The sequence below is a fragment of the Halichoerus grypus genome, chromosome 11, assembly GCF_964656455.1.
Source record: "Halichoerus grypus chromosome 11, mHalGry1.hap1.1, whole genome shotgun sequence".
NCBI lineage: Eukaryota > Metazoa > Chordata > Mammalia > Carnivora > Phocidae > Halichoerus > Halichoerus grypus.
The window spans coordinates 1,180,140-1,187,354 of record NC_135722.1 but is presented as its reverse complement, the minus strand read 5'-3'; positions in this window follow the sequence as shown (position 1 = coordinate 1,187,354).

Sequence of the window (7,215 nt, the reverse complement as noted above, 5' to 3'; positions counted from 1 at the left end):
GCATGCCGCGGGCTTCAGGCAGACGCTGACTACCTCTGGCCACGGTGAGGTCTAATGGGAGGGGGAGTGTCTGGCTCCGGATTGAAGGGGGGTGGAGGGGGTCATCTGTTCACAGAAAAGTGGTCCTTCCTGAGAAGCCACGGAGCCCCCAAGGGTCTGAAAAAAAAAATGCAAACTGGCAGTTGGGTGTCCCATTCTCCAGAAAGGGGCACAGAGGCTGGTGGGTCCTGGACAAACAGGCTGACTGCTAGTGGAGCTTACGGGGGCTGCCTTGTGTGGCTAGCGTGAGCACGCGGGAAGCGAAGTTCTCCCTCCCAGTGGACAGGGCTCCTCCAGCTGACCCCCAGAGTGACCTTTATCCTTTTGTCAGGGGATGGGGGTCTAGGCTGGCGAGGCAGTCCCAGGATCTGTTCCTGGCCCTGGGGTTGGGGGGGGGGGTCTCCAGACACAAGGTCATCTCTGAAGGAGTGGCCAGGCCCTGACGATGGTGGCGGTAGCTTAATGGAGGTGAGGGGAAGGACAGAAAGCACTGGCCCGAGGACAGAACCAGAGCTAGTCTTGGTCAGGCAGGAGGGCCCCAGGCTGAGATGTGGGAGCCAGGGCCCAGGGCCCCAAGGAGGTCTTAGTGGGCTGGGGGAAAGACAAACATGCTCCCCTGCCCAAACACACACATACACAGGCCGCAGGGCAGGGTGCTGCCAGGGGTGGGGCTTTACCAACTAAGCAGGTGCCTGGGGAGCCCCTCCAGCCTTTCAAAGCTGAGCAAATCTTCCAATGACCCCGTTCCTGGGGAACACCAGGAGAGGGGCTGGGAGTGGGGCGGTCTCAGGAAGGAAAGGGGTGGGTGGAGAGGGGCTTCCTGAAGTCGGACAGGACCAGAGCAGATTGGGTTCGGTTCATTCCAGAGGGAAGAGGCAGAGGCCACCGTGGGCAGCCCTGTGCAGCCCTGTGGAAGCCTTCTCCCTGGCTCTTTGCAAATTCCCAAGATGAAACCAGAGCAGGAAAGGCCCTTTCTCAGGGCAGCCCAGCAGGTACTTCCAGGAACAGAAGGGAAAGCTCCTCCCCCCACCTCGGTCTTGAATTAGGGGGCTACCACCCCTAACCCAGCTCCTGTGCTCCCTCAGCTCCTAGCCCACATCTGAGCTCCAGCCAGGGGGCCATCCGCCCAACCTGGTGCGTGCGCGTGCGTGCACACACACACACACACACACACACCTGGCCGCCTGGGACCCAGCAGGCCAGGTAGCTGCCCGCACAGGGGTGGTGGCACCCTTGGCATGGGGCCGGCCTAAGCCAGACTCAGCCTGACGCAATTGGCGGACGTAGCTATAAATAGCCAAGGAGAGCTTGAAATAGAAGTGGGGGAAGAGGAGGGGGAGGGGGCTGGACTCCTGGAGCCGGTGGAGAGGAGAAAAGGCCAGAGCGCCTGACGCCAGAGGAGGAAAACAAAGCGTTCTAGAGCGCCCCACCCCCACCCCCACCTAGCCCGTCTAATGGGGTGTTTGCACACAGAAACAGCTGGGGGAAGAAGGGTGAAGTCAAGAACCCTGCCAGCCCAGTGCAGGGGTAGTGAACAAGGGCCAGGGGGCTGGCCCTTGACTGAGAAGGGTGGGACCTGTGCCGGCCACAGCTCCCCACCTTCGGTCGCAGGTGGCAGCGGCCCCTCCTCCTGATGCCTAGCAGGGGTGAGATTCTGTGCGTCTCCCTCCTCCCTTCCCAGTTCAGCCCCTGGCACCGGAGCCCCCTCCAACACCCCTCACACAACTCCCAGGGGCTGAAACTAGCCTGCCCACGCTGGGCAGGAAGGGGGCTCCACTAGGCACGCCGGCACCTGCAAGGTCCAGCAGGAACGTCCTCTCGGCTCAGAGGCACGGGACACGCTGTAGCTGATGGGGAGGCCCTGGGGGGAGGGGGATTTTTCTCTCTTCCACCTATTCCTCTGGGGGTCTGAGGACTTAGTGTGGCCCAGAGGTGGAAGGTTGAAACCCAGGGACTCCACCCTGCACCCCCACCCTCCCCATGATTTCCGCTCAGGTTCCTACCCCGGGGACGCTCCTCCCAGACGCCCGCCCCTCTCTGCTCCTGATCTCTGTTGAGGTCAGTCTTGGAGACAGAGTGGGCAGGCTGGTGGCTAAAGAACGAGGGGGTGTCTCGGGCGCCACTGATAAGGCCTGTCCCCGCGAGTCAGCCCTAACGGGAAACTGCAGGAGAGGCAGGATTGGGGGCATTAGGGCGGGGTGGGGGAGGGGACGTTGGGGCCCTCCCCTCTCCCTGCAGGTGGTTGGCTGCCCCGCCCTCCCCGAAGCCAAGGACCCAGCTGGGGAAGGAGGCCTCTCTTCCGCCAGTGGGAGAATGGGCGCGGTCCCACTGGCGCGGGCGGGGCCGCGGGACGGGCGGTGACGTCAGCCCAGGTACAGGGGCCGCTCCGAGCCCCGCAGCTGGAGCGTGAACAGCCGGCCTCTGGGCTCCCTGAGAAGTGCCCCCACCGCACTCTGACCCCCGGGGCGTCCTCCCCGGAGGCCCGATCCCGCCCACCGCGCCCGCAGTGCCCGGCCAGCCCCGGGCTCCGAGGGTCGGGAGGTTGGGCGCGGTGGGTGCGCCGCACGGCTCGCGATGAGCTCACGCCGGGAAGGGCCGCGCCCGCTCCCCGACGCCCGCCTGCCCGGCCCGCCGCGGCGCCCTTCATCCTCAAAGCGCCGCTCCAGCGCTCCCCCCGGGCTCCCTCCCCTCCGCACGCCCTCGCCGGCCCCGGCCTGGAGCCCAGGGCGGGCGCGGTGAGCACCTGCTCGGCGTCGGAGCCCGAGGCCATCGGGCCCCCACCCCACGCCCCGGTCCTGGCCCCAGGTGGCCAAACATCTGCTGGGCAGCGGGGGCCGAGCATCACCCCCCCCCCCCAGACTGCCTTCCAGACCCCGGGGTCGCAGTGTGCGTCCTCCTGGCCTCGGGATCGGATTTGGCCTGGTTGGCCGCTCAACCCGACGCTCCCGGAGCCACGAGGACAGAAAGCAGCCCGGCAGCGCCATCTGCTGCCCGCGCCCGCGAAGGGGGGCAGCCAGTTCGCCGGCGGAGTAGCCCCAGCCCCTGCACGTCCCACCTGTCCGGGGTTTGGGGGTTTGGGTCTCCGGCGGCCTTGAGCCCCGTGGCTCCCACCTGCCCCTCTAGAGGCCCTCCCCTTGGCCCACCGGCAGCCGCAACTGCCCGAGACCTGCTCTGGGTCTCCAGGCCCCGCAGGAGGGTCGGCCACACCCAGGGCTTCAGGGACACCCTGTGCAGTCAACTGCCCCAGCTGTATCTGCAGTCAGATTTCATCCTTGACCTTCAGACCCGGAAATGCCAAGCTGCTAGGTGTCATCTACAGTCTAGCTGGATTTCAACCCTTCCAGCTGTCTTCTCTGCCCCACATCTTCCCTCCCTCCCCCCTCCCCCCTGCAGCCCCAGTAAACAGACTAGCTATTGTTCTTGACTCCTACCTGCCCCCCACCCCACCTCTGCACCTCTCACCTGGATGGTTCCATCTACCCCTACCCCCACCCACCCATCCTCCGAGGAGCTGTCTACAAACACTCTCTTTTTCTCTTCCTGGAAGGTGCCCCTCCCCTGGGCTGCCCACAAGCTCCACACCCTCACTGGCCTCCCCCAGCCCTAGATGCAGGGCCTTGCCTGAGTCCCCTCGCTGCTGAGGGGGCATACACTCTTGTCCTCTTCTGCTGGGGGTCTGCCTCTGCCCCCTGCTGTCTAGCAGGGCCTAAAACTGAGAGTCCCCTTCTCTGACTCCGTCCTCACATGGGGTTCTCCCTGTGTGTGTCTATGTCCAGATGTCCCCTCTTTATAAGGACACCACTTATATGAGATTAGGACCCACCATCTTAACTAATTTCATCTGTAAAGACCCTATTTACAAGTGAGTTCACATGCTGAGGTTCTAGGGGTCAGACTCACATATATCTTTTGTGGGAGGGACACCATTCAGCTTATAACAAGTATCAGTGGATGGAGGGAGGGAGGTACCCACACATACTTTAGGACTATCTGGGGAGGCCCCTCAGCCACTTTCACAGACCTGCTCAGCTACCTGCCTGGGCACAAGGCTTTGTGGCCATGGGTCTGCAGAGCGAGCCTCCAGGGCTGACTGGAGACTTTGCAGAACAGAGGTTGGTCAGGAAAAGCCAGTAGGGGCCATCTGGCCCAGGGCTACTCATCTGACCGCCTTTCAGGGTCACCTGGGAGCATCTTTATACGCCGATCCCGTGGCCCCACCCAGACCTACAAAGTCCAACTCTAAGGGGGGAAAAGGGCCCAGGAATCCCTCCAGGGAGTCTGCTGTGCCAGTGGATGGGGAGATCTAGCATTTGGGACCCCCAGTCTCATGGCTCCCACCCATGGGATGGAGGGGACAAGGGGTGAGCCCGAGCTGGCTAGTGGCAGGGCCAAGAGGAAGGCTGTCTCTTGTCTTCCTCCCAGGCCTGCTCCTTCCACTCCCACTTGCCCAGGGCCCTGCCCCAGGCAACCCTTGGACTGGAGCTGGGGAGGGCTGTATGGAATAGGGGGTGGGGGGAAGGAGACTTGGCGATGCAGTGGCCGCTAGCCCTGACCCCAGGCACCTGCGGGCTGCGCTGGCTGCTTGGAGCCCAAAGCCACCCAGTAAGGGAGGGTTTGGGGAGGGGTCCCATGAGAGCCCCTGGAAGGAGTAGGTGGAAGGATGTGAGACCTCTGTGGTCCCTAGCACCTTGCCCACCCTCTTCTCCCTCAGACATTTCTGGGGACCCCACCCCACCCAGGGGAGAGGGGCCGAGGGTGGCCTTTTAAGGCCCCACTGAGGTCTCTGCACGGGAGGCCCAGCCATCCCTGCCATGGCCAAACCGCAGCCAAAATTGGGGATGGAGCCGGGCCCTGCTGTTCCAAGGCCCTCCAAGCCCCCCACAGCCCCAGGCCACCCCCAGCCCATCTCCACAGCACCCCTCCCGGGGCGGGGCCCAAGGCTCCCACCAGGACAGCCTGTGCCCCACCTGATCTGGCTGATCTGGCTCCTAGCTCTGGGCTGCTGCTGGGGGTGGGGTGGGCGTCAGCTCCCCCAGGCCTCCTGCAGAGCACAGCAGGCCTGCCAGTACCCAGCCCGTCCCATGGGCCTCGGGATCCCCGATGGGAAAGGCAGTGGGAGCAGAGCTGGTGGCCCCCTCCTGACCGTGAGTCTTGAGTCAGAGCCCACGTCCTGCCTGGCTCCACCAGCTCCCCACAGCACGACGCTGGGCAAGTGCTTCCCTCCCAGGGCCTCGGTAAGGGTCTGCGAGGTGGGGGTGGGGCAGGGAGAGAATATCATTCCCATGACAGGGTCTGTGCAAGGAACGCCGCTACTTGACGGGAGTAGTGCTTGGAGGAAGGGGCATTTGACAGAGGCCTTGAGGGATGAGCAGGAGTTCTCTAGAAGGAAGGGCGTTGCAGGTAGAAGGAACAGCATGTGCAAAGTCCTGTAATGTGAGAGAGCCTACTAGTTCAGGCAACACAAGTCATTTATTGACCAGGCATCTACCCTGGGCCCGACGCTCTCCGGGGTACAGAATGAGGTTAGTGTGGGGAGAAGGATGGGGTTGCATCAGCCCCTAAGGATTGGATTCTGTCCTGAGGGTGAAGAGAGCAGACTGGGTCAACACCGCAGAAAGGGGTGCTAGGGGGCTGGCAGCACAGAGCCAGGGAGGAGTGGTGGTTCCCCTATGGGGTAGAGGTGGCAGGACCGGTGGTGGGCACAGACCGAAGGGCAATTCCTAACCCAGCAGGTCAGCGACTTCCCTGCCCCAGGTGTGGCCTGCAGGTGACCCTGTGGGGTTGAGTAAGTGACCTCCACCTGCCGCCTTCCAGGTACTCTCTTCACTGGAGGTGGGGGCGGGAGGTGGCAGGGGGCCTCATCTGCATCTGGAAGGACAGAGAGGTAAGAGAGGCTAGACATGGTGGGGAGGGGTGGGCTAGACATGGTGGGGAGGGGTGCTGGCTTGGGACAGTGGGTCATGGGTTGGCCTGGGAAATCCCGTCACTCTTGCTTTCTCCTCTTGCCAGGGCTCCCCTGGGCCCTGTCCCTGAGCCCCACCCCCTCCTAACCCAGCTCTGGCTGTTGGGGGAGGATCCTGCTGGGGTCAGGGCACCCCCATCCCCTGAACGCCTCCTCCCCTTGCCTGGAAGTGGAGGAATATGAGGCTTCCTTCCAGAACTCTCCGGCATCCCGGCCTCTGGGGGGGACGGGACCCTAGGAGGCGGGGCGGGGCGGGGGCGGGACCCCCAGGGAGGCGGAATTCCCCCCTCCCCTCGGAGGCGAGGCGGGGTGGAACTCCCAGGGAGGCGGGATCTCTGGGAGCACAGGGTGGGACCCCCGGAAGGCGGGGAGGAGCCGCGACGCCCTGGAAGCGGGGTGGGGGCGAGACCCCCTCCCCGGGAGAGGCGGGGTGGGACATCCCCCCAAGGCGGGGGCGGAACCCCCGGGGCGGGGCGGAGGCGAGAGACCCCCCCCCCACAGGAGGCGGAATTCCCCAGGAAGCGAGGCGGGGTGGGACCCCCGGAGGGCGGGATCCCTGGGGAGAAGGGGGGGTGGGTTCCACCGGGAAGCAGAGCGGAGGCGGGATCCCAGGGAGGCGGGAGGCTGGCCTGGTAGCGCACGGTCTGCAGGCCGGCACCTTCCCACCTCCTGTTTCTGAACTTTCCGTTTCTGAACTCGGGTCTAGGAGGGGGTCCCGGGGCCAGGGCCAAGGCTAGGGTGAGGCAAGAGGGGCACCCAGGCGGCCAGCACGACGCTGAGAGCGAGCGCCTCCTCGCTCTTTGTGGCCTTGCCTGAGACTCCTCTGTGGATCCACCCGGGTTCCAGCCCCGTGCTGGGGGCCAGGGTGTCCTTTAACGCACACGTGGTCATTGACACCGCTCCGGGGGGCAGTTCCTGCTGGGATCGCCGGCGGAAGGCTGAAGACCAGCGCTGCGGCAAGCTGGACACGCCCGGCAAACGCTCGCGTGTTCATCTTCATCTTCTTCTTCTTCTTTAAGATTTTATTTATTCATTTGACAGAGAGAGAGAGAGCACAAACGGGTAGCGGCATTCAGAGGGAGAGGGAGAGCCGAGCAGGGAACCCGGTAGGGGGCTGGATCCCAGGACCCGGGGATCATGACTGGAGCTGAAGGCAGACGCTTAACGGACTGAGCCACCCAGGCGCCTCCCACGTTCATCTTCTTTTGAAAAAT